Raw genomic sequence first — 26,775 nt, forward strand, 5'->3', positions numbered from 1 at the left:
AGATGTAATTTTGGCTCCAGGATATTTTTTCTCCTTTGAAATATGAAATCTCTGGAAGATCATGCAGCTATATATTTGTTCACATTTGGTATGTGGAAAATTATTTGAAAAGTTCACCCCCTGCCATGAGTTTGGAAATCCTTCATAGGCACTTTTCCCAGGTCTTTAGGGAGGAGGTTAACAGTGCCTGCAGACATTTCAGGTTATACATGATATGCTTTCTAGGTTCATCCAAGGTTATCTGGTTATTCAGAAAAAGGAGGATTCTATTTACTACTACTAAACTGTTTACTATGGGATATTAATTCTATTTTTCTGGAGTGCTGGGATAATAGGAACCAATTTTTTTGCTGCTTGAGGTATTTAACATTCAGTTTGTTCATGGAAACTTAAAAAAAAACTCTAATGCATGAAATAAAAGATTATTGGATGTCTCCCTCTGCCTTTTTCTAACTTTCTCACCCGGGAGATCTTTACCTTGAAGTTCACCATCATGGTGGGTGAACCCTAGTCTTGGCCATCAATTCATGCTCACATCACTATTTGCTTGACCTCTTTGGACTTCCCCATGATTTTCACTAGCAGCTTTGTCCTCATGTGGGTGTTGTTCCCCCTTCTTTCTCTTCTTCTAGCTCCCTTTGATGTGTGGTCTTCCCCCAACTAAGATCCTTATATATTTGTATTATGTATTTGTTTATATATCTGTCCCTAGTGCTTAATGTAGTGTTAGGCACATTGTAAGTGCTTAATATGTAGTGTTTCCTTCCTTTTCTCCCTCTGTATCTCTGTCTCCCTCTTACCTCTCCCCACAATGAAACCTTTAAGGATGCTGCTGTTGGGTTTTTAAAAGTATGGCCAATATATAAGAATAAAATGAAGAAAATCTATTTTCTGGTAGATGCTCTATAGGGAGTGTTAGACTTAGTGCCAAAAAAGCCTGGGTTCAAATACTTTCTTGATACTTAATAATCCCCTCATTGGAGATCTTCTAGCAGAAGTTGGTTGGACATACTTGGCCAGCATGTTATGGCAGCGATCCCATCAGGGAAGGATTGGACTGAGAAGCATCTAAATCTTATGAGGCATGTGACCACTGGCAAGTCAATCTCACAAAGTCTCATGTTCCTTCTTTGTATTGTGGTGTATGAGCATGTGTGTGTGTGTGTGTGTGTGTGTGTGAGGGAGGGAGGGAGGGAGGGAGGGAGAGAGAGAGAGAGAGAGAGAGAGAGAGAGAGAGAGAGACAATTGTCCCAATGCCCATCTAGTATAGTGCCAAGTAAATTTTTTTCTGGAGGCGTGATTTCATTGGCACAAGGAGCCCTAAGCTAGAACTTCCTTCTATTATTGAAGATTAGCACCCACCTTGCAATATATAGTATTAAAGAAATAGAAAGCTGGCTTTGGAGTTGGGAAGAGAGGTGTTTTAGCTCTTCTCTCACACTTACTGTCTGCTTAATAAATGTTTATGGACTCAGATTTATCAATGAGAGGCAGGTAGGTGGTATATTGGATAAAGCCCTGGACCTGGAATCAGGGAGACCTGAGTTAAAATCTGGCTTCAAACACTTAAAAGCCATGTGATCTGGCCAAGTCACTTTATCTCTTGTTTGCCTCAGTTTCTTCAACTATAAAATGGGGATGATAACAGCATTTACCTTTTGAGGTTGCTATGAAGATTTACTATTTATAAAGCATTAGTAAAATGCCTGGCACATAGCCTACTATGCTATATAAATAGTTATTCCCTTTCCTTTCCTGTAATATATGTAAAAGTACTTTATCTGTACATTAAAAATACATATTTACAGAGTGTACATAAAAGTGCTTTATAAAATTTAAATCCATTTATTATTACGGATTTAGTTTGATCTTTAAGCCAAAAAATATACAGGAATCCTACTATATCAGTAGATACTTTGAAGCATTGATTTTTTTTGAAGTATGATTAAAAATACTGATTTTCTAGAATTTTTCATCTTTAGCAGAAAGGTCTGGTGCCATACGTACAACACATGCCAATTTGGCTTAAGTTATGAATATATTTTCTTTTAATAGTTTTGATTTTTGCTTCTTTTCCTTTAGATTGTCCTCCACTTTTATGTATTTGCATTCCTAGGGTATTGTTCTCTCTTCTGTTTCTTTGGTGAAGCTTGCCCTTGCCATTCAGCTTTTTGATTCTGCTCATTATTTTTGCTCAAGGACATAAATTCTCCTCTCCTAATCCTCATTTCTCTTTGGAACCACTCAGAAACATGGGGTGGATTCCATATTCTGCTCAGATACCAAAGGTTTCATCAAAACTTGGGTCATTTACTTTGTATTTCTTCGTAGATGCCTGACCTTGTTTACTAGGTCAGGAATTCATATTTCTTTCTGCTCTTAACATTCTTTCTGTTGATTTATCGGCTTCTCTTCAGGTTTTTGAGTTTTCTTTCCTTAGGATCTTTGATTTCAGTGTTTTTCTGACTTTCTGACTTCATGCCCATGGCTGAGAGTATACTTTCAGGCTGGGTCTCAAAGTGCCTTTCAGTTTTCTCTTACACTAAGAAATACACAGTTCATCCTGCCCTCAGTGACTTTTAGGTGGACAGAACTGGCTCCAGCTGAGTGCTGAGTACTTCCCCCAAGTCTCAGTGGGGAACAGTCAGTTCATCCTCACCAACATTTGTGTCCTGTCTAATGATCCTGTAAATCCCTCTGCTCCTGGCTTTTCCACAGCACAGGATACTTCCTACCTCAGCATTGGCTATTTGGTTTTAGAGAGAGCTCCATGGCCTGGGAAAGAGGGAGGTGAGAACAGGAGGTATGATCAGATTTAGTTACAAGCTAGAATGGGTCAATTAGTGCAGCCTCAGACAGCCAACATGGGAGTGTAGGAGAAGGATGTTGAGTGAGCTTAGTAGCAAAATCAGATTGTGGTTTATTTTTAATTTTTTTGTTTACCTTCTTTTCGGATTATGGCTATCCTCAATCATGTAGGCAGCTGTAATTCCTTTATCTTTAGTTCATAATTTCTGTTTTGAGGACGTTGGGGAGTCTAGTCCTCCATCTTGTTTATCATGTTTAGCCCTGCTCTCAATATAAATAATAAATTTATTTTATAAATAAATAAGTATAAACATAATAAGATGGAATGTAAGCTATGTGAGGGCAGGAACTCTTTCATTTTAATAGTCAACATTTATAGTACGTGTCAAGCACTTTATAATTATTATCTTATTTAATCCTCACAACAATACTGAAAGGCAGGTGCTATTATTTTTATCCATTTTACAGATGATGGAAAAAAAATTGAGGCAAACTGAGGCTAAATGACTTACAGCTAGGAAATATTTAAGGCTGGATTTGACTTCAAGTCTAGTGCTCTATCCACTGTACCACCAGCTATTTGTTATTGAATTGTCATTGCAGGCACTTAATAGATGCTTGTCTTTCACTCTTGAAGGGGATCAAAATGACATCACTATGTTTGGGTTAAAGCACAGTATATCCATCTGTGACTGATCAGACCCGTATGCAGTTGGAAGACTCTACCATAAGTTGGGCACAAATAGTCCATATGAATATTTGGAGGGGAGATATCTCTAAATTTTACCCACCTCCTTGAAACGTGTTTCAAGCTACTACAAATCTGCTTTGTGTTTAGAGTATAGTGTCATATTTGATGCAATCACCCCGTGCTGGACAATCCTGTGCCAGTGTCTCCCATGTCTCAGTCAATTCCACAGCTATTCAGAGAACTCTTGAGTGTCCTTATATTGCTTCTTTAAAGCAATGTGAGTTCTCCATAACATAGTCTTTTAAGCAAACATATGTTTGACATTATAATAGTGTGAGCAGTCCGCTAGAGCCGTGCTCTTTGCAGTAGAATTTGAACACTTGACAGTTCAGCTTGAGAAAGGACCTCAGCGTCCTCAGTATCCTGCCAGGTGTTCTTCAGACTCTCCCTAAGACAATTCAAATGGAAGTGATTCAGTTTCCTGGCATGGTGCTGGTAGACTGTCTATGTTTCATAAGTACAGAACAGTGAGGTCAGCACAATGGCTCTTAAAGTGTGAGAGGCGGTCTGATACCTTTTTACTTCCCCACTTTCCTCCAGAAGCTGCAAAACACTGAGCCAGCTCTGGCAATGTCTGTGGGAATCTCATCATTTATGGGCACAGCCCTGAAAAGCATAATGATAATGATATGCACAGCATTCAGAATGTTTACATTTGGTGTAACTGGTGGTTCCGTGTGTGGATGGTACAATGCTGGCTGGTGGAGAACGTTTGTGGCCAAGATGGGCACAGGTGGCAGGAGATCAATCCGTACTTGGTGCATCTCAGCCTCAGAAGCTCCATCTAGTGCATAATTATCTGGGAACAGAAAAGCCCACACAAGCTCTCCCTCTACTTCAGTGTTGAGTTAGAGTCTTTTCAAAATAATTCCTGTACCATTGGCTTGATAGCTAACGTTGATCCCATTTTCATCCTAATCGAAGGTTGTATGACATCACTGAAAACATCATGCTGAAAAGTATATGAGTGAGCATACCATTACTTCAGTCCATCCATTATCCAGATAATTATTATTATCCAGAACTTGAGCAAGCAAGCTGTTAGGGAACTGGCAAACAATACGAATGAACTCTGGCTAACTAAATTTGGCCATGATCTTCCCAAGCCCTTGTGATTTACAGTATCAAAAGCCTTGGTTAGATCGATGAACATACAGACCTCTGTTCTTCAGGCATTTCTTTGGGACTTGTTGAGCCATAAACACCATATCGACTCTTTCTCTGACTCTTGGGCAGATGTACCATCTTTCAGGTGAAGGATCAGCCTGTTAAAAGGGGACTCTGGCAAGAATCTTCTCTAATGACTAAGAGAGACACTCTCCTGTGGTTGTCACAGGATATATGATTAATAATTGTTGATTAATAATGAGGTGGGAAAAGACGGGCACACAATTAATGGGAATATGTGAAGAGTCCAAAGGAGAAGTCAAGACAAAATATTAGGAGATTGGTACTTGTGCTGGACTAAGCTATATAATGATGAAAAATGACACGGTTCCTTCCCTCAAGGAGCCCATATTCTACTTGGGGACAAGAGAGGATGTGGCCTCTACCCAGGCCAATCAACAACCAGTTAGCAAGTATAAGGTGCTTTATGGTTTTCCAGGTGATTTATATAGTATTTCATTTGTTCCCCTGTCTCCTAAGTCAATCTATCACTTTTCCTTGAATGAGGATTTACTGAAGGTCACCTCTGAGTTCTGTGCTGGGGAAATAAAGAAAAAGCAAAAATTGATTCCTGTCCATAGGAACCTTACATTCTAATAAACTGAGAGAGACAAGAGCAAAGAGAGAAATCTTAACAAAGTGTTCAAAGAATATGTGGGAGGCAGAGAACACCTATATCTGGAGACAAGGGAGGGATCAAGGATATATGTGTCTCCAAAGTCTCGGTGTAGTTTTCAGCTCTTAAAATGGCACATATTGGTTATTATTCTAAGTGCTCTCTTCTGTTTCTCCTAGAGTATGATTTATTATTACTAAAATAAGTTTATTGGACTTGCTGACGTCAAGGTCTCTTTTAGCTCTAAATCCATGAAATAATAGACTTTATGGGAACTATAATTTTCTCCACTAATAATATATGTGAATCAGAGGCCTCAAGATTCCATTTTGGAAATATTTTGGGTAGATGAGGAACTCACAGTGAACCTGCTTGTACTGTTATTTGTGTAAAGCAATGAAAATAATCTCTGGAGAGAGTGAATAGATGACTAGTGAATGAATGACACAGTAGGGACTAGGAATCTGAGTTCAAGAAAGTCAGGCAGTCTCTGCCTCAAGGAGTTTATATTTTACAAGGAGACTACAGGTATAGGAACTCCCGGGGCAGGAAAGAGTTTTTCCATAGAAAAGTTAGACTGAATGATCAATAGGTTAACAGAAATGACTTATCCCTATGAGAAATAGTAGGGCTGATTTGGTTATTGTTCTCAGAGCTAGAGAAGGGGATGAGGTTTGGAGTTGGAATAAAGATGATATAGCATGGAGATAGTTGGGAAATGATATGGTGGGCCTAAGACCCATGAATGCTCACCAACAGGGTCCAAGGACACAGGGCTGGGGCCATCTGTTCAGGGTGGTGTACAGAAAGCAGGGCATGGAGCTGGTTAAGAATTACCAAGCCCAAGAGTGATGAATTCTGTAGCCCCAGTGACAGAGAAATGTTAGCATTAATAGGGTCTGAGACTTCCCTGAAGTTGGATATAGGAGCTGTTTTTCATTTAAAGAGATCTGTGATTTTGTCTTTATGTCATCATGGCACTATATCATCCTGTGTAATTCTCATTTATGTGATCAGTCTCCCAAACAGGTTCCACCCAAGATGATGGAGGATCTGCTTTTGTTCATTCAATAGAGCGTGCTTCTCAGGCTGTCCATTGATTGTTTCTCAGCAGCACAGTAAGACTGGCCCCGCTCCCTTTCTAGTCATATTTTTTGATGTTTAGTTGTTTACAAGCATGTCTAACTCTTTTTGACATCAATTCACGTTTTCTTGGCAAAGATACTGGAGAGTTTTGCCATTTCCTTTCATAGCTCATTTTACAGACAAGAAGTAAACAGGCTTAGGTAAACAGGGTGAAATGACTTGTCTAGGGTCACCCAGCTAGGAAATCTCTGAGGCCAAATTCGAACTCAACTCTTTCTGACTCCAGATCCAGTAGTTTGTCTACTCTACCACTTTTCTGTATCTTCTAATCACATCTAATTTGATAAATTTGGAGCTGAAATGAAACCTCAAGGTTATCTGCTCCAATTTTCTGATATTTACAGATGAGGAAACTAAGGCATTGTTTTAAAGAAGGCCATTGATAAAAGGAGAATAACCAGAATAATGAAAGATCTTAAGTTCATGTCGTAGAAGCTGAAGGAATGGGGTATGTTGGAGAAGAAAAATTCATGAGAGACTTGATCGCTGTCTTTAGGCATTTGAAGGGATTAGATTTGTTTTATTTGGTCCTAACAGACCAATGTCAAGGAGACCTTCCTAACAATCAGAGCAGACCAAAAGTGGAATGGGCAGCTTCCCCAAAGGTAGTTTTTCTTCCTCTTTGTAGGTCTCCAAGCTGAGGTAGGAGGACCACCTATTAAGCACATTATAGTAAGGCTTTCATTCATGTGTGGTGACTGTGGTCCCTTCCAACTCTCAAATCCTGGGACTCAATGAAGATTGGAAGTTCAGTGCCTTGCCCTGTATGCCCATACTCACGCCAACCCTGCAGGGTAGTTTTTAATAATTATCTCCATTTCACAAATTAGGAACCTGAGGCACAGAGGTTAAGTGGTTTGTCCAGGTTCACACAACTAATAAGTACTGAGGCAAGGTCGTTCTGACTCCAGCCTCACTCTCCATCCATTACCCCACCTAATTTTTTTTTTAAAGTATGGTTAATGCTAGTAAGCCGCATGGTCTCACAAAATAGTGAAAAGGGCTGTATGACAAGGTCATACAGGCAGGATATATCTGGACTGGGTTGGAATCTAAATTCCCTGGCTCCAGAGTGAATGTTCTTTTCCCTGTAGCACACAGCACATGTGTTCTTAGTGATAACTTACTCAATACTTCTTGCACATGAGTCACCTCTGATAGCACGCTTCGACCTACTCGTGGCCACCATTTGTCTTTTCATTATCCTTTGAACTTTTCACAATTGTCATCTTTTGAGAACCTACATTTGATGAGTACTGGGTATCCTTTTTGTGGATCCACTGCGGATGCCCAAACTGTTCTCTTTCAAGTTACTATGGATTGCATTAAGGAGGCTTTGGAGTAACATGGACTGGGCAAAATTTCTTTCTAAGATGTCATCTTGGAGAACCTTGTCTTTGGTAAGGGAGTCTTTTGTTCAGATTCCTCATGGGTTGTGGGGAAGGACGTTAGGAGACATGAGTTAAATCCCAACTCACCCACAGCATTGTAGAATAGACCCATCACAATCTGAGTTAATTAGATCCCGATGTAGACTGACTTGAAACACAATTATGGGCTTTTGGGGCAAGAAGTGTCTTGGGACTGTTCTATGGTTTGAATAAGGAGCTTCTGAGACCTCCACAGAACCTTCTGGCTGCTGCTTCTATCTCCTTGCAGACTTCTTTTCCCCAAGGGTCATTGACTAAGTGTTGCTAAAATCATTATTTTCTCTGTGCCCTCAAGTTCCAGAAGGTTCATGGAACCAGATGTGCAAATGCCTCTTAGGAAAGCACAGGACATCTTCCCGACTCAGATGAATGAGCACACCAGCCCAACACGTCTCATTGTCTTACGCCGTTGGCATAAAACTTAGCTGTTTTCTCAACAAAGTTCTCTCTGTATTTGCATCTGTCTGAGAAGCTCATGCCATTTTAACATGTGTGTGGGAGGCAGCTTGTTTGTAAAGAATCTTTAAAGCTGCGTTTTCTTCTGCTAAGTCAAATACTTCTTAAAAAAAATCTACAGAGAGTAAACAAATATGATAGCATCGTTACTCTCTGAATTCTCAGGCTGTTGTGCGAAGCTGGAGGTCTGCTGTAGAAAATCATGTACAAAGGCCTTCCCGTTCCCTTGTGTTTTCATTAAGGATAACATTGGTCCATACATAGGCTATGCTCCTGAGAACTGACAGAGATGAGAAAGCATGGATAGGGGTCAGGAGTAGTGGATACTTTCTGAGTCACTTAAAAAAAAAAAGCCGTGAGCTTTTTCCATTCTTTCAGATTTTCTCTCATTGAGATATTCTGAAATTTGTCCTATTTTATCTTTAAACCTGTGCTGCCTCCAGTAGGGATTGGTTCTAGCTGCAGCCTCACTTTCTTAGGTATCATTTTCTCACAACATGATGAGGTCCCGGTGCAATGATACCGAGGGTGATAGATCCTCCAGAAATTGATGTCTTTCATTTATCCTGTTCTGGACATCTTCTCATTCCAGTTTCATCGACATTTGCTTTAAGGGAGATCTGGCTTAGGTGGGCATTCTCTCGAGACTCATTTTCTTAGCCCTTTTCACTATTTTGTGAGACCATGATGTTTACTATCACTAACCATACTTTTTAAAAAACAATTAGGTGGGGTAACAGATAGAGAGTGAGGCTGGAGTCAGAATGACCTTGCCTCAGTACTTGTTAGTTGTATGAACCTGGACAAATCACTTAACCTCTCTGTGCCTCAGTTTCCTAATTTGTAAAATGGAGATAATTATTAAAAACTACCCTGCAGGGTTGACATGAGGATTAAAAGATTCTTTATCCATGTGAAGTATTTTGCAAACTTTAAGGTGCTAGATACATACTAGTTATTATTATTGTAGTTGTTACTGCTGTTTTAATTTTGCAAATGAGTTTATACTTTGCACTCACACAGTCCATGGCTTTCATGTCCTTCTATGTGACAAGGAGATTACCCATGTGCAGGCTATGATGATTTCTGGGTACCACCACCGTCCTTATTGTAGTAGTCATTCTACATCAGTTAAGATTTTCTAAGAAAGGGTGACAGTCAAAATCAATGTCTTTCTTCTGTTTCCTTTTTATTCCCTCTCAGAGTTGACAGTTTGTTCCAATAAGTTAAGTTATAGCCGCTGCAATAGTACAACGTCTTCTCAACTCTGTCTTTTCATCTAATTTGGGCATTTGTTTGTCCTTAAGTAGTACTACATTAACGAGAAGCTATAGATTTAGTTTCCTGATCTGAAAAAAATTGGAATGAATAAATAAAGCTCTTACCTAAGCTCTTGTTATAATCACACAAAGAAAAATGCAAGACAGTCCTTGTCCTCAAGGAGTTTCCATTCTGATGAGGGAGATAGCATATATGGAAAGTTTCAGCTTCAAGTCACATGGAAATGTCCCATAATCCTTAGGGATCACCCGCCAAAGAGATGATAATGCCTCTTTAATTCCATCCCATCATTTCCATAATTTCTGATGTTGAACATTAGGTTCCACTAGGCTGGGATTAGGGTTCTAGGCTTTCTCCATTAGAGTCCAAGAAGAGATGGCTATGATTTGACCTGCCTGAATACTCTGCCCCCTGTCTTTTCATCAGTCTTAATTTTGCTGACTTGTGGGTCCTGTGAGGGGCAACTGGCTGGCAGCTGGTGGGGATGGCTAGTTCCTTGCCCACAATTCTTGGTTCAAGGAAGAGTTGCTTCCTTGGACAATGGCTATGAGGGCTAGGCTGGAAACAGGACTGGTGGTATGGGGAGATGATAACACCTTGACCACCCACCTAACAGGGTTGCTCTGGAGCTCAAAAGAGATAACAGATATTTTAAAGCTGCCATCATTGGAACTTGAAGCAGTGAGCTGCTGCAGTAGAGAGAGACTAGATTTGGAATTAAGAAATTGAAACCTGCCTCCAACACTTACTAGCTGGGTGACTTTGGGCATATCACGTAAATTCTCTCAGCCTCAGGTTCCTCATCTATAAAATGGGAAGAATAATCTAAGGTTGTTTTGAGAACCAAATAAAATAACACATATAAAGCACTTCACCAAGCTTAAAGTGATCCATACAGTTGTCGTTTATACCACATATGTCCCAAATATATCAGGGTAGAGGGCTTAGTCACTAAGTGCATGAATATTAGCTCCTTGAAGACAGGGATTATGTATTTTTGTTGTTGTTGTTTCTTCAGGGCATGGGATATAGTAAGTGCTTAATAAATATGTGTGGATTGATTTGTTCAATTTTTGAAGCTGTTTGAGCTTGGCTACATCTGATATTTTCTTATTCTTTTCTTGAAGGAAGGATTTATGGCAGTCAGGTATAAATTTATAAAAATTATAAAATTATATATAATTGTTCCCCAGCCCCTCTTTATTCTAGTGCCTTTCTTCTATTAATAATTTTCTATTTAATGTCTCCCCATGGTTTTCCCCATTTGCTCTGATTTTTCTCTTCCAACATAATTCACAAAACAATGTGTATTAAAAATAAACTATAAATAGACAGTCTAAAAGTGCAAAGTTTTTCCCATTGCTTAATTCCATTTACATTTTTCGACCTTCCTCCCATTTTCTTCCATGCCAATTTTGTGCTGATGTCTCCAGATATCAAGTTAATACCAAGTTAAGGAGGTCAGCTGGGTGGCACAGTGGATAGAGCACCAGCCCTGAAATCAGGAGGACCTGAGTTCAAATCTGATCTCAGACACTTAACACTTGCTAGCTGTGTGATCCTGGGCAAGTCACTTCACCCCAATTGCCTCAGCAAAAAACAAAAAGCTAATGCCAAGTTGAGAATCCTACTGTCACTGGATTTCTCCTATTTCTTGATAATTTCCATTGGTTATTGGCACCCAAATAGTAATTATGTAAAAGCAAGCCTGTTACTTTAGGCTCACTGTGAGCACTGTGACACAAGGTGAACAAGTGTTCTATGAAGTTCTGTTTCTTGTTGGACACACGAACCCAAATCCACCCATTCCCTTATTAGTTAATCTCTGGAGAGCCTGGGAGCCTTCCATTTTGTGCCAACTTCTTTACGTCTTTTGTAGCAAGAATGTTAAGAGAGATGCCACTTAGTTTCTCCCAGTGATATGTCAACAAAGCACGTCTTTGAGCAAAGGATACAAAGAAGTAAATTAATGTTTAAAGATGGGTTTGGGACTGGGTGGTTCTAAGTAACCTTGGTTTATTGTCTACCATTCTACCTGCCACCATCTCTTTTAGAAGTAGGATTGAATAATGGTCATTATGTAGTTCATGTGAAGGGTTGCCATGGCAAAGAAAATGATCACCTTTTGACCTGCCTTCTCATGAGGAGCTTCTCTACATTAAGCTGGGTTTGTTTTCAAAAAAGGCCATTATTGGGAAGATTATACACTGAGCCACCTAACCGTCCCTTTGTTGACATCGCCTTTGAAAACTCAGGAGCACCTCCATTCCATAGTAAAACATTGGACTGGGACTTTTATGGTGGTCACTTACTCTTAATATTAGAAAATTAGAAAATATTAGAAAATGATTACCAATATTTAAATTCAAAGAACATAGTTAGTTATCCCACCAGTCCACACTCCTCTGAATCGAGTGCCTAATGCAAATGGCCTTGAGATTGAAAGCAGCCTTCTATCAAAAAACTTCCCCTTGACACATTTTCTTCATTTAGAAATTAAACATGTGAGCATAAGAATAAGATCAGAGAGAAAGAAAAAAGATGTTCCATTGAATAGAAAGAAAGAAAAATAAAACTCAAACCATTTATTTAGCTGGTTGCTACTAGAGGGCCTGCCAACCCAGAATTTGTGACTCTTGCCTGCCATCCTGGGAATCTGTCCAATCACCTTTGTAGACAAAGTATAACTTTGTTCATGGGATTAAAACAGTTAATGAATCTTTGTAAGTGGCTCTGATTTTGAAGTAATGAGGGATCTGCATCCATAAAAAAATTATGGAGCAAGAAAATGAAACAACACCCAAAGCAATGATGAAAACTCAGCGGCTTCGGTATGGAGCCTCGCACCTGGCATTGTATTGTTCAATAAAAGCACAGGAAAGTCTAGTTTTGAGGTTTGGTGTTACACACTTGAGTGTGGTGCTGCTTTCTGACCCAGGAACAGCAGGGTAGAATCAAGGAAGAATATAGTGGTAGACGGACAGACATCATTCTTTGCCTTTGTATTCCCAGCATGACTTAGCCATGCTGCCTGGGATATTGTGGATACTTAATAGAGCCTTCTTCTCTGAGGTCACCTTCCATCTTCTCTGTACGTACAAAGTTCTCATTGCCATTGAAATGTAAGCTCCTTGAGGGTAAGGATTGTTTTTACCTTACTTTCAGTTAATAAATGAACATTTATTAAGCTCCTTCTCTGTGCCAGGCACTGTGCTAAGCACTAGAGATATAAAAAAAGGGGAATAGTCCCTGCCCTCAATGATCTTACAATCTAATGGGAGAGACAACAAGCAAACATATTTGCCAATAATTTCTAAACTATAAATAGGATTTTTTAGTTTATTTTTAATGCACATTGTTTTATGAATTATGTTGGGAGAGAAAAATCAGAGCAAATGGGAAAAACCATGGGAGAGATTAAATAGGAAATTATTAACCGAGGAAAGGCACTAGAATAAAGAGGAATTAGGGAAGACTTCCTATAGAAGCTGGGGTTTTCCCACGTTGAAAGGAAGTCAGAAAAGATAGGAGAAGAGAAGGCACAGGGGACAGTCAAAAAATGCCAGAGCCAAGAGGTACAAACACTGACCTAGTGGCTGGTTCATGAATAAGATCAGTGTCTGTATCACCAGTGTTTTGCATAGTATCTAACATGCAGTAGGTACTTAATAAATGCTTGTTGCCTGAATGACTGACTTGTTGATAAAGTCAGTTTGGGGCTTTGTGAGTTTGAAGCGAGGAAAGAAGGAATGGGAAATACTAGGGAGCAACATCGACTCTGAGATGCAAAGACCAAGAGCTAGCAGGATGGTGAGCAAAGATGGACAGTCTCCTGGGAAAGTCACCATCCAAGGGGCAGCCTAGAAGGCAGAGGGGGATGGAAGGGGCCAAATGGGTTCTGATGACAGAGGCTGGAGACAGGAAGAAGCTGAACTGTCTGATGGGCTGCTGGCTTCCCTGGACTGGGAGGTTCCAAAAACAAAATAAATGTGGGTGGGGAAGGAGGGAAGGGAAGGGAAATAAACAAATGGGCTTCATCTTTCACTCCCTTTGGATCAGGAGCAGCTCTCCATGGTTCTCACACGGATCCCTCCCAGCTTGGAAATTCTGTTGTGTTTAGGAGCAGAGGGCACTTTTACACAGACTTCAGGCAGCTCGGGTTTGTGGGACCCCGGCTTTCCTGTAATGACCAGAGCTTGTCAAAAACTTCCCTTGGAATGACTCCTATGGGCACGTGGGAGAGAGTTCAAAGCCTGCCTCTTACTCTTTCAGTCTGCATAACTGTGGGCAAACTACTTTCATTGGGAAAATAGAGATAATCCTTGATTTACTTATCTTAATGGGATTACTGTGAACTTCATAAAAGATAATGAATATTAAAAGTGCACTTTTTAAAGCACTATATATTATTTTATCCATACTTATGTATATATTTATAAATATCATTTTGTTTTTGTCCAGAACTGTGGACTTCATAGGCCCAGAGAACTCCATAGGCCCAGAGGTGGAAGCTACTTTCACCAAAGCAGACTTGTGACTTCTGTAACTTACAGTCTTGGGCCCATCCAGGTAAATAACTTGGATGTCCAGCAAATACCGCACTGAACACAAAACTTAAACCCAATTTATTTTTAGTTCAAGACCAGTTGTCATCATCAGTTCCATTTTAGAGATGAAAAAAGGAGGCTGAAGAAGTTAAGTGAAATGTTCAGACTGACATTGTTCAGCAGGGGTATTTGAACCTGTTCTGTTTTCAAATACACTGCTATTTCTGAACTACTAAACTACTAAACATGGCTCCCAAAGTCCATTAAAGTAGACTAGCATCTTTTGCATCTAATATAGCTGTTCAGGGGCCCATCATGGAGCTGGGCATTTGGTGAGGACTGAATAAACGACTGAATGATAACAACCTTTTACTTCCTCCTAAGTATTTAGCGCAATGCTAGCCACACAGTAGGCACTTGATAAATCTTTTCTGATTGAACTTTGTGGAAGAATTTTGCTTCAGGTATTACAATCTGGTTAATGATGAAAAATAAAATGAGGGCAGAAATTGGTCTTTTGTATTTCCAAAGATGCTAAATAGCCTTGGGAGCTGGCTGATCTCTAAGGTCCTTTTCACTTTCAAATCCATGGAATGGACAACTTCAGAAGTCTCTTTCAGGTCCAACTCTAAGATTTTATGAATCAGTGGGCCACCAGAAAGCAAATATATATTCTTTGAGCTGAATGACCAAGAAGGAGCTGCAGAAGGGAGTCTCCCAATATTCCCCAGAACCATCTTTTCTTTGGCCACCATATTTTATCTCCTCCCATTTGTCCTGACCATTCTCCCTGGAGCATGGAACTTACTCCCTATTGATCTGCCTCTCACAGAAGCCTTCTCTTTCTTTAAGTCGCAGCTCTAGCTCTACCTTCTGTGTGACTCTTATGTCCAACACTCTATTCACTGGGCCATCTAACTGCCCTCACCTGGCACACACTAGGCCCTTACTACATACTTAAATTTTTTTCAAAATTTCAGTTTCAAATTCTCTTCCTCCTTTGTTTCATTGTGCTTTTGTCTCAATAAATAATTCTGAATAACATTTTAATCTGGTTTTGCTGCATGTACTTGATGCTTCTGATCTGGACGACCTGTAAAAGTCCTTCTCTTGTAAAGGTATATCCCTTGATCTGAAACCCTGGGCAAAAAGTTTAAATGCAAAATGGAACCACAGATTTCATTCTCTGAGTTTGTCCCCAAGTTCAACCATGCAGAAAGGGACTTGGGCTGTTTCTGACTGCAAATATCACTCTAGGGAAGCCAGGAAAATGGCTCTCACCACATTTTGTTTTGAACTATCAGCAAGGCTACAGGCTTCATGTAGTCTTAGACCAATCACTTTCCATAACAAAGCACTGAAGTCCTAGAACTTTGAGATTGTTGTTTTAAAGCAAAGAGAAAAAAAATGGAGAGAAACAGGACTACAAAGTTGGTTTCCATATCAAAGCCCAAAGTCCCTTTGAATTTGCTATGCAGTTTTCATAGCTTGAAGGAAGCATTTTTGAGAAAAACAAACAGAAATGAGTTTAGTTATGGAGTTTAGATAATTTTGTTTGTTTTAATAAAGAAGGCCTTGCTTTTTTTCTTTATACAAATTGATGATTAAATGGATAGGGCTGTGAAATCTTGTCTAAGTTGGGAAGATCTCTAAGGAAGGCACTTTTGGTCAGGAATAAGAAAATAACTTTTTGGATGCTCTGCTTTGGATCCCGCCCGGTTGCCTGGGTTATGCTGGAAAAGACAATGGATTTGACATTATCGGACCTGCCTCCAAAGCCAGCTTTGCCGCTTATTACCCATGAGTCATTGGGCTTCTTGGGCCTTACTTTTCCTCATCTGTAAAAATAAGGGTGTTAGAACATCACAGTTGGTTTTTTTTTTAATTATTAAATATTCAAAGGCCAGAGGTTTTCAAGAGAAATCTTAGTAGTCAAAGATTCTGAGTTCAGATGCTACTACATGATTGGGGAAAGTCCTTTAATTAAATTGTCCCAGTGTACTCATCTCCCTGGATCCAGATGGTTCTGGAGAAGAAAATAAGACCAGTGACTTTGAATAGCCCTTCTTCCCTCAAATCTAATTCACTTGTATTTTTTTGGGAGGCAATTGGGGTTAAGTGACTTGCTCAGAGTCACACAGCTAGTAAGTATCTGAGGTTGAATTTGAACTCGGGTTCTCCTGACTCCAGAGCTGGTGCTCTGGCCACTTTCCCACATGGCTGCCCCATATTTGCTGAATATTTGTCAAACACTATCTTTTTCAGGGAGGAAAAACAAAGAAATTTATTTAACTTTCTTTTATATTTACAAGGAATAGAAAGTTGTACATGATAGACTTGCAGTTTCATGTGCAATCATCCTTTTGATTATACTATATTATAGAAATGTTGTTTTATTCTATAAATTAAAAAATAAATAAAAATTACTATCCTACCTCTTTCCTATTGTTTTTTTTTTTTTTTTTGGTTGTGTTTCTTTTCTTCATCCCTTCCGCTTCCTTTTCCTCTATTTTTTTTTTTTTAATTCTGAGTTTACTCATTTTCTTTCTATTATCAATCCTAGGATATGCAGGACATATGCAGCAGCAAGCAGCATATTGTATGTATACTGATATATACAAACATACAGCAATGTAGAGGGCAAAGCTCAAAAAAAATGCCACCATGATTGTTTTTTCTTATAGCTCTTTGTGGAGGAAACCATGATGAATCTGCAGTCAGAGAGTCTGGGTTTGAATCTTAGCTCTACCACTGATGAAATGAAATTTTGACCAAGCATTTATTAAGTGCCTACTGCATGCAAGGCACTGTGCCAAGCACAAAACCAGTCCCTGCTCAGAAGGGTTTGATGATGGAGACAACATGCAAAGAACTTTGCACAGATGAGATACATACAGGACAAATGAAGTACTTTCTCACATGGAAGGTTCCAGCACAACAGGATGTTGAGAAAGGCTTCTTGCAGAAAGTAGTTATTTTAATTGAGACTTAAGGAAGACAAGAGGTGCAGGGGAAGAGGGAGAGAAGGTCAGCCATGAGGGACAGCTAGGGAAAAAATCCAAACAAACCCTAAACTCTTTTGGTTTTAATGTTTGCATAAGGGAATCACAGGTCTACAATTCAAATTCTACCCTGATAATTCACTGCCTGTGTCTGATTGTTTTTAGTCATGGCTGACTTTTCCTGACCCCATTTGGAGTTTTCTTGGCAAAGGAAGTGGTTTGTCATTTCCTTCTCCCATTCATTTTACAGATGAGGAAACTGGGCCAAACAGAGTGAAATGACTTGTTTAGGGTCACCCAGATAGTACAGGTCTGAGGTACAGGTCTCTTCCTTCTACATTATACTGCTTGCTGACGTATATAAATATACTGGGACTGATGATAGAAAGGAACCTAGAGTTCACCCAAAAGTTTTTTTTTTTTTTTTAAATGGAGGAAAAGGAAGAGTAAGGGAGTGAAGAAGAACACAATCTTTTTTAATTTATAGAATAAAATAAGCATTTCTACGATATAATATAATAAAAAAGATGATTGCACATGAATGAGTTCTGATTTGAATTCAAAAAGAAATCTTCTTGATTTCAGATCCAGTGCCCTATGCATTAGGATGCTCTCCAGCCCACCACTGCCTCTGTAGGGCAACCTTCCTCTCAAAGTCCCATTTCCTCATTGTAAAATGGGGGGAATTGAACAAAATGACCTCTCGGGTCTCTTCCAGCTCTGGGTGTACCAAGCTGCCAAATAAAGGCCTTAGCAAACTTTTAGGTAAGTTAGGATGTGGCCCCGTTCAGGGGTGTAGAAACTTTGGTAAGTCTATTTACTTCCTTACCCTCCTCCCACATCCATAAAGCTCATTAAAAACTCTCAAATGTCTCTCATTTAAATACAAATTTCTTTCCCCTAACTGGTTTGAGCAAGAATACAGAAACTGTTGTGCCCTTCGCCATGCTGCTAAACAAGCGCAGTTGCCAATTATTTTTATAAAACTCAGATCACCTGTGAATTAGGGAAAATCTCTTGAAACAAAAACTTTTAGGGAAATTAAAAACAGTAATACTTTGTGCCTTGCTAAGTCAAGAAGGGTTGACATCATTCCAGGGTGTCAACTGGACAACAGCATCACTGGGGGACCTGAGGCATGATGGGGCACACAACCCTACCCTTCTTAAGTAGATATCATTGAGGGTAACTCCAGATTACTATTAAAAATGGCTTGGTGTCCATCGCAGCCAGAGACAGAATATATGACAGGAAATGGAGACTTCTGGGTATTCTGTGTCATATATACAAAGTCAATAACACAACCTATGATCAATCAATCAATCAACAAATATTTATTAGGTTTTTATTATGGGTCAAAGAATAAAATTATCTCTGGTCTGAGGGAGCTCACAGACTAACTGAAGAATGAGAAACACCTACTGAGCAGCTCCTTAATAAGGCCTGAAGGAGTCCACCTCTGGGTTAGTAGGGATCATGGGTTCAAGGTTTCGGATGAAAAGATGAGGATGAAGGAAATTTGCCCTACATTGATTTTAAGGCTCTCTTGGCAGCTGTCAGGAATCACAGAATGAACTCCTTGAAACTATATTAATAGTGTCCACGTGAGGATCACTTCACAAATGAAAGTCTTAATTACCTGGCATCTAAAATCCAGCTGTCAGCTTCCTCTCAATTTGATGCCCTGGAGAAAGACACAATTGTCCCACCCTAATTACACCTTTGATACCAACTCTATCATAGAGCCCTTAGGAGAAAAGGAAGTGATTTCTAAGGCATTACTGATATTAATCTGACATGGTATCTGTCCTCAGGAAGGCTGCATAGACTTGGGACAGTGACTCTCCCCAAAAATGGATAAGGAAACACGACAACATTCCCATAGTACTTCGTGACAAAAGCATCGGCCGGTCCTCCACGTCTTGCCTCGCCATCAAATAACTGAGATATGTAAGATAAGGGGAGAAGTTCAAGGGTCCAATAACTTACCAAGGTTATCTCCAGGGACCAGAGGCAACATTGCTACCGAGGTCAACGAGGGCGGGCGTTCCTACGGGAAATGAAAGGCAAACGTTGCCCTTAGAATGGGAAAGTCTAAGCAATTGCTTTCAACTGTCCCTGATGAATGGAACAAGGCATTAATGCAACGGGAATGGTAACTAGCATTTGCAAAGCACATTATATACATTATCTCATTTCATTCTCACAATAACACAATAAGCTTATTATTATCCCCATTTAACTGATGAGGTAACTAGAAGACTGGGTAATTCATTCAGGGTCACACAGCTAGTGTCTGAAGCAGGATGTACACTAAGGTCTTTCTGATCCCAACTTGGGATATATCCAGAGCCTACATCCAGAGGGCCTCTGTCTGGATTTAATGTTTATTCTAGGGGAAGAAATGTGAATTCAAGTATAAAACATTAGATATTCAAACTTGTACCCCAAAAGTGTAACTGTTCTTTATGTATTTTGGGGGTTTTCTTGGCAAAGATACTAGAAGGGTCATTTTTTTCTCCAGTTCATTTTATAGATGAGTAAACTGAAGCCCACAGGGTTAAGTGACTTGCCCAGAGTCACACAGCTAGTACATATCTGAAGCCAGATTTGTACCCAGGAGGATGAGTCTTCCTGGCTCCAGACCCTGAACTCTATCCACTGCACCACCCAGCTTCCCTTAAGTACTTATATACCAATATAATCATTCATCCTTTAACTTGCCAATATTCTACCTCTCATACATATTAGGAAGTGTGTGATAGAAATAATGTAGAGTGTTGTAGTAGAAATTCAAGAATAAAATATCAAAAATATTCAAATGTGCATCCCCAAAAGTGTAACTATGTTCTTTTTAGTCTTTTCAGACATGTTCAACTCTTTGCAATTCCTTTTGGGGAGATTTCTTGACAAAGCTACTGGAATGGCCATTTTCTTGTCCAGCTCCAAGGATAAAACGTGCATCCCAAAAGTGTAACTGTGTTCTTATTTAGTCTTTTCAATCACTTCCAATTCTTTATGACCCCCTTTGGGGGTTTTCTTGGCAAGATACTGGTATGGCCATTTTCTTCTCCAGTTCATTTTATAGATGAGTAAACTGAGGCCCACAGGGTTAAGTGACTTGCCCAGAGTCACACAGCTAGTACATATCTGAAGCCAGATTGTCCTCAGGAGGATGAGTCTTCCTGGCTCCAGACCCTGAACTCTATCCACTGCACCACTAGCTTCCCCCAAGTAGCTACACACCAATATTATTGGAATCCTTACAAAGTGTTAAGTCATTAGAATTGATAGAGACAATAATTATCTAATTTAGCATGATTCAGTATGATTGATCTGACCCTACAAGGAGATGTTATGGGCCAGAACTTGAAATAAGTACTAAGTGGAATTGGAGGAGACAATGCTTAAAACTAGTTTAGAAGTGATTCAATCCTACAACAAATAATGGTTTCCCAGTGATATAATGATTGGTGTATACTCAGTGTACAGCATATAAGCAGGAAGCTCTCAGGGCCAGGGATAGAAGCCCCCTCTCGGAGGCGGAGACAGATTCATTCCATATTCCACCTTTGTGCTGGCTGGAGACATTCGGAGGGAGCTAGGGGCTGAAGCTCAAGACTTTGAAGGACACAATAAAGGACTGGATTTTAATCCCTTTGCTGTGTTTGAGGTGATTATTGATCTGAACTGAAACTAAAGCTGCTTCCGAAAACCTCCCCAAGAAACCTGCTCCCAGAGAACCATCATATTATACAAAAAGAAGAACACCACACAATATAATACTCATTCATTCTTTATCTTGATTGTTAATATTCTGCCTCTCACATATATCAGGAAGTGTGTGCTAGAAATAATGATAAAGTGTTGTAATAGATGTAACACTGAGGTAAGAGTTAAGAGGACTAGAGTAAAAATCCCAGTGTTGCTGGTACTCATTACCCAAGTTACTTTCCTAACCTGTAGAATAGACATGTTATTTTTTTAGGGGACAGGGGAGAAGGGCCGTACCCATGATTTCACCTTCACTGGGAGTTCTGGGAGATGACCTTCCTTTTCTAATGCAGATCACATCTTCTCTGGCACTTCTGCCCCAGCGTCACATTGTGTCTGAAGAACTTGAACACAGAACCTTCCTTCACCTCCCTAGCTCAATGTGAAGGCCAAGTAGAGACATCTTTAAAAAAGGCTTTGAAATTTTTAGAGCACGAGTGAGATGTCGGTTATCATGGCTAGTATTCTCCTTCCCTCCTGTCTTCTCACATCCCCCTCTAACCGCTCCCCAAAGAGGGAACATGTCTTGTGTTACGTCACGAGCTCACGAGAAAGTGGTGAAAGCTTAATAAAGCAAGCCCCACGCACTACTTGCCACAGTCCATGTCTATCGCATCCCATATGCTTCTGACTTGAAAGTCCAATGATTTTACTTAGTCACACGACAAAAAGCTCGAGGTGAGAGGAAACCCGGGACTCTCTGATTCCAAGTACAGCATTGCAGCCAGTCTGACACCCTGCCTCCTCAATATGGAATATCCTCAATATCCCAGCCCCAGTATCTCCCGATGCAGCCTACACAGTGACTGAGAAATACGGGCCACTGCAGGCCACAGGTTGCCATTTGGGGACATGGCTCTTCACTACCTGCTCTGATGAGAATTCCATCATCCTCTAAGGAAAGCTGGGGCAGTCAGGTGAATAGAGCACCAGGCCTGGAGTCAGGGAGACATCTCCCTGTGTCCAAATAAGGTACAAGCTATGGGGAAGTTACTTAACCTGTCTGCCTCAGTTTCTTTTTCTGTAAAATGAACTGGACAAGGAAATGGGAAACCTTTCCACTTTAACTTTGCCAAGAAAACCCCAAAAGGGGTCACAGAGAATCGGACGTGGCTGAAATGCTCAAACACTGACATCAAAGTAAAACACAGACATGTTAAGTGGAGAAAACACCCCAACGAAAGTAGAAACGGATCAGTCACTGCCCAACTGACTGCAGAAAATGAAGTGGGAAGGAAAAGTCCCAGTTGAGTGGGGAAACAGAATTCAGCCTAATTATTCAAATAAACAGAGAGTAAGAAGATCCCAGCAGCCATTTAATCAAATCCGCCTGCAGGCTTGGGTGCTAACATTATGGGGATCTATCTATAATGGCATTACTCAGACCGGCAAGTAATTAGATCCACTCAGACCCTGCCAGCCAGGGCTTAAGGGAGACTCGGTGGCATCTGGACAATTCTCGCAAAGCCCGAAAATGAAATGCATCCACAGAGCTATCTGATGATGGGCCGGTCTGCCAGATGTTGCAGATTGGAATCAGCTTGTTGCTTAGGGAGGCTGGACTGGGTGGCCAAAGAGACCCTGGCTTAGGAGTCCGGAGATCTGAGTTCTAGTTTAACAAACAGCCAACTGTGTGACTACAGGCAAGCTACTTGATCTTTCTAGACCTCAGTTTCCTTAGGTGTGTTAGGTTGAATGACCTGTAGGTCCCATTTCAGCTCTAATGCTCTGTTCTACTTCTTTCTCTACAGAGAATGTTCTCTACAGAATACTCTGTTCTACAACCACAAAGAGAACCCCCAGGAATTCATAGAATCGTGGATTTTGAATTGGAAGGACCAGAGAAATCATCTGGCCCCACATGTAGAAAGGTGGTACAATGGAGAATGGGGGTTTGAATGCACTGCTGCTTACTACCTGTGCAAGGAGAAAATCACTCAATATCTCTTGGGACTCAGTTTCTTCAGCAGCAGAAATACCCAACCTGTATGGACCTTTTGGCTCTCCATCTGGGTTCCTGTGATCTCTCTCAGTTTTTCTGGCTGTAAATGAGCTCTCTCATTTCTTCTAGCTCTAAATTTTGACCCCATGAATTATTCTGTCAGATATTTTTTCCATTGGTGAGAGACGGATCCAAAAGAACATGGGGGCACTGGATACCGGAAGGCCCCCGGAACGGGTCAAAAACGACACTGGGAAGTGGAGGTTAAGCAGAGTGAAGAGAGATGGATTCTCTGGCCTTCATTATACTTTGGGGAGCTTGCCTTACTGCTGATTTCTCTCTGTAAACATTCTTCCCGGTGGGGTCTCCATGCCATTACCCACCTCTGGGAGTTAAGATTCAGTGACAGAGAGGGATCTTCTTTCCTCATCTGTTTCAAAATAAAATCTGGTTTTTTTTTTGGAACCTGGGCCTGAATTCATTTTGCTTATGAAAATGCCAAATAGGTCATAACATTCTTTCTCTTTCCTGGCCAATCCCATGAGATTAGCAGCTCTGGAAATTGGAAAAATAAAAAGATGACAAGGAAGGAAAGGTTCTGACCTCTCTGGAATTTCACAGGCCCCATGCACACAGGCATGAAGTCCAAGGACACCCCAGAGTGCTGCTAAATTTGAAAGGCACGATGGCCATCCGAACCAACATGGCCGGATACAGTTACCGAGGGCTTTTCGGCGGCATGGAGACAGCTATCCGTGCCCTTTGAAAAGCAGCTCTCCACGAGGAGAAGGGTGAATGTCGGATTATTGAGTCTCTTCTCCGGGAAGGCAATTTCATTAGGAAAAAACGAAAGCTTTAGAACCCTTTGGGCCAAGAGGCCCTAACCAAGGAAGCCATCTTTAATGAATGGCCATTGGATCTACAACCCCATAATAAATGTGGTACTGCTAAGAAGAAGAGAGCAGAAAGGAGGACTTAAAACCTCTCTCCACATCAGTTTCAGCAGAATTATCGAGGTAGAAACTTTAAGCTTCATTTTCTCTAATTGTATGCAGAGGCCTGTATTTGGAGCCAGAAAGACCTGAATTCTAATGCCTTTCTCCCTGGGCCAAGCACTTCTATTCTGTGAGACTCAGTTTCCTCATCTGCAAAATGAGGAGACTGGACAGGAAGACAAAGTCTAAGTTTGCTTCTAGCTTGAAATCTGATAACTATGATCCAATGTCCTTGAAGGTCCCTTTCATCCCTAAATATCTTATTCTGTGCCTTAGAGGTCATGGATCCAATCCATACCCAAACACATTTCCCAAATATCTGACAGATGGTCATCAAGCCTTTGCTTCAAGTCCTGTTTACACAAGACTTCCATTCCATTTAGGGAAGGTTCATGGGACTTTCCCCAATAGATCAAGTCTAAACTTGTCTGTCTGCAATTTATTTTACTGCTTATAGTTCTCAATTCTGAGAACAAGACTTCTTCACCCAGCCCTTCAGATGCTTGAGGATAGCTGTTATCACAACTGACCCCTCGTGCCAGTCTAATTTTCTTTGGGTTAAGAATTGCCATTTCCATTGAGTGACCTAATATGGCATGAATTGGAGCCTCCATCGACTTGGTTACTCTCCTCCAGTCACATTCTAGCTCAGTAGCATCAAACTCAAACAGAAAAGGGGACTACTACCCCATACAGAAGGGTCCTTACAGGCCACATACTGACTTGGTTTTAAAATATAAAATTATTTGTTTTATTATATTTTTATTCATTTTGTTAAATATTTCCCAATCTCATTTTTTGTTGTTGTTTTGCTTTTATCAAGTGTCTGAGGCCAGATTTAAATTCAAGTCCTCTTGATTCTAGAGTTAGGGCTCTAACCACTGCAGCCCTTCCCAATTAATCTTTTTTTTTTTTTTGCTGAGGCAATTGGGGTTAAGAGCCCAGGGTCACATAGCTAGGAAGTGTTAAAGTGCCTGAGGGCAGATTTGAATTCAGGTCCTTGTGACTTCAGGACTGGTGCTCTATATATTGCACCACCTAGTTGCCCCTTCCCAATTACTTTTTAATCTGGTTCAGGCTGCACTCAGTTTGCAGATTTGTAGGCCAGAGGTGGCCCAATAGTCACATGTCCAAGACCTCCCAATGCCTCCTACACAACACTCCCAAAGTGATCTAACCAGGGCAGTACTACCAGCGAATTATCACTTTCTTAATACAAAGACCAACACTGATTTTGCCTTCTTAGCTGCTATATCCCACCATGGCCCCCAGATCTTTTCCTTATTTTATCTCATTTTAGTCAATCTGGTCCAGCCTTTTAAAAATGTTTTTGCATCCTGTCTCTCATCCAAGGTGCTCACTCTCCCCTTGGCTTTGTCATCCACACATTGATGAAGTTTGTGGCTTTATGGATAAACAGAGTCCAGGGAAAAGCAGAGAGCCTGGAGGCACTTGAGTGGAAAGGACCCACCACCCAACCAGCTCTAATCCCATCTCATTGTCCTCTTATTGGTCAGGCCACATTATTCTATCTTCATTACAAGAAGAATAATAGGAACAACTTTAGCGGATGCTTTACTGAAATACAAAAAAATATCTATAGGGGCAGCTGGGTGGTGCAGAGGATAGAGCACCAGCGCTGAAGTCAGGAGGACCTGAGTTCAAATTTGGTCTCAGACACTTAACATCTTCTAGCTGTGTGACCCTGGGCAAGTCACTTAACCCCAACTGCCTCAGCAAAAAAAAGAAAGAAAGAGACAAAAAATATCTATAGCATTTCTATGAGCTAATAATAATTGTTACAATAGTAACAGTTATAACAATAATATATAGTCACAATAGTAACAAGTAAGTTACTATTTCAAAATAGTAACAAGTAAGTTACTATTTCAAATAGTTACAATAGTAACTATTATACAATCCAAATAGTTATAATAGTAACAAGTAATAGTTACACTATTTCAAATAATTATAGTAGTAACTACTGCATATTTCAAATACTTACAATAGTAACTAATCATATGTAGCATCAGAACACATATATTTGATACTATATATGATGTTTTACATATATATTTAAAACATCATATATAATATCATCTGATACTCTGAGGTTTGCAAAGCATCTTACGTGTCATTTGACCTTTCAAACAACGCTGAGAAGTGAATGCTATTATTATTCCTATTTTACAGATGAAGCAACTGAGGCTGAGATGCTTTAGTAACACCTCAAAGGCACATAAGTCCCTGAGGTAGGATTTGAACTCAGGTCTTACATACTCCAAGCCCAACACTCTAGTGACTGTATTGCCTATCTGTCTTATTGATAATGATGGTGCTATTGATAATAATAACAAACACTTATGTAGCTTTTGCATAGATGATCTCATTTGCTTTCCCAACAACCCTGTGAGACAGGTGTATTATTACCACTAGTTTGTAGATGATAAGTTAGGTGACTTGCCCAGGGTTACATGGCCAGCAAGCATCTGAAATAGGATTTGAACTCAGGTTTTCCTGAGTTTCCTGTTTACTCTATCCACTGTGTCATCAAAGAAGAGGGGAGAGGAGGGAGGGTAATTGACTTCAGTGCAAGGGAAGTATCACAGAGCTTATTCAATAATATGTGTCTCATAAGTGTATTCAGGTGAAAGGTAAAACTTTGAAATATATAAAAGCAAAGCTATACATGATGAGAACCTACTATGCGCAGGGCACTGTGACTCTAAGGAAAGGTTTTTTTTTTAATCTGATGATTTTGTGACTCTACTAGTTCTCATTTTATATAATAATTAGAACTTAAGAGTTTGGAAGCCCACGGAAGACTGAAATTCAAATCCTACCATGAGTTTCATTTCCA

General features: G+C 40.1%; 1 protein-coding gene across 5 annotated transcripts in view; it reads right to left on the reverse strand.

The window, feature by feature from the left end:
- Positions 1-26,775, reverse strand: part of THRB (thyroid hormone receptor beta) — a 399,316-nt gene that overhangs the window by 135,130 nt on the left and 237,411 nt on the right. For 4 of the 5 annotated variants that reach the window (XM_023505183.2, XM_023505182.2, XM_023505181.2 and 1 more), the window contains exon 3: positions 19,194-19,254. The exons of the other annotated variant lie outside the window; for it this stretch is intronic. The gene's annotated coding sequence lies outside the window, so the exon portion shown is untranslated. The remainder of the gene's footprint in view (positions 1-19,193; positions 19,255-26,775) is intronic. 5 annotated transcript variants of the gene reach the window in all.

This window comes from Sarcophilus harrisii, chromosome 5 (assembly GCF_902635505.1).
Source record: "Sarcophilus harrisii chromosome 5, mSarHar1.11, whole genome shotgun sequence".
Lineage (NCBI taxonomy): Eukaryota > Metazoa > Chordata > Mammalia > Dasyuromorphia > Dasyuridae > Sarcophilus > Sarcophilus harrisii.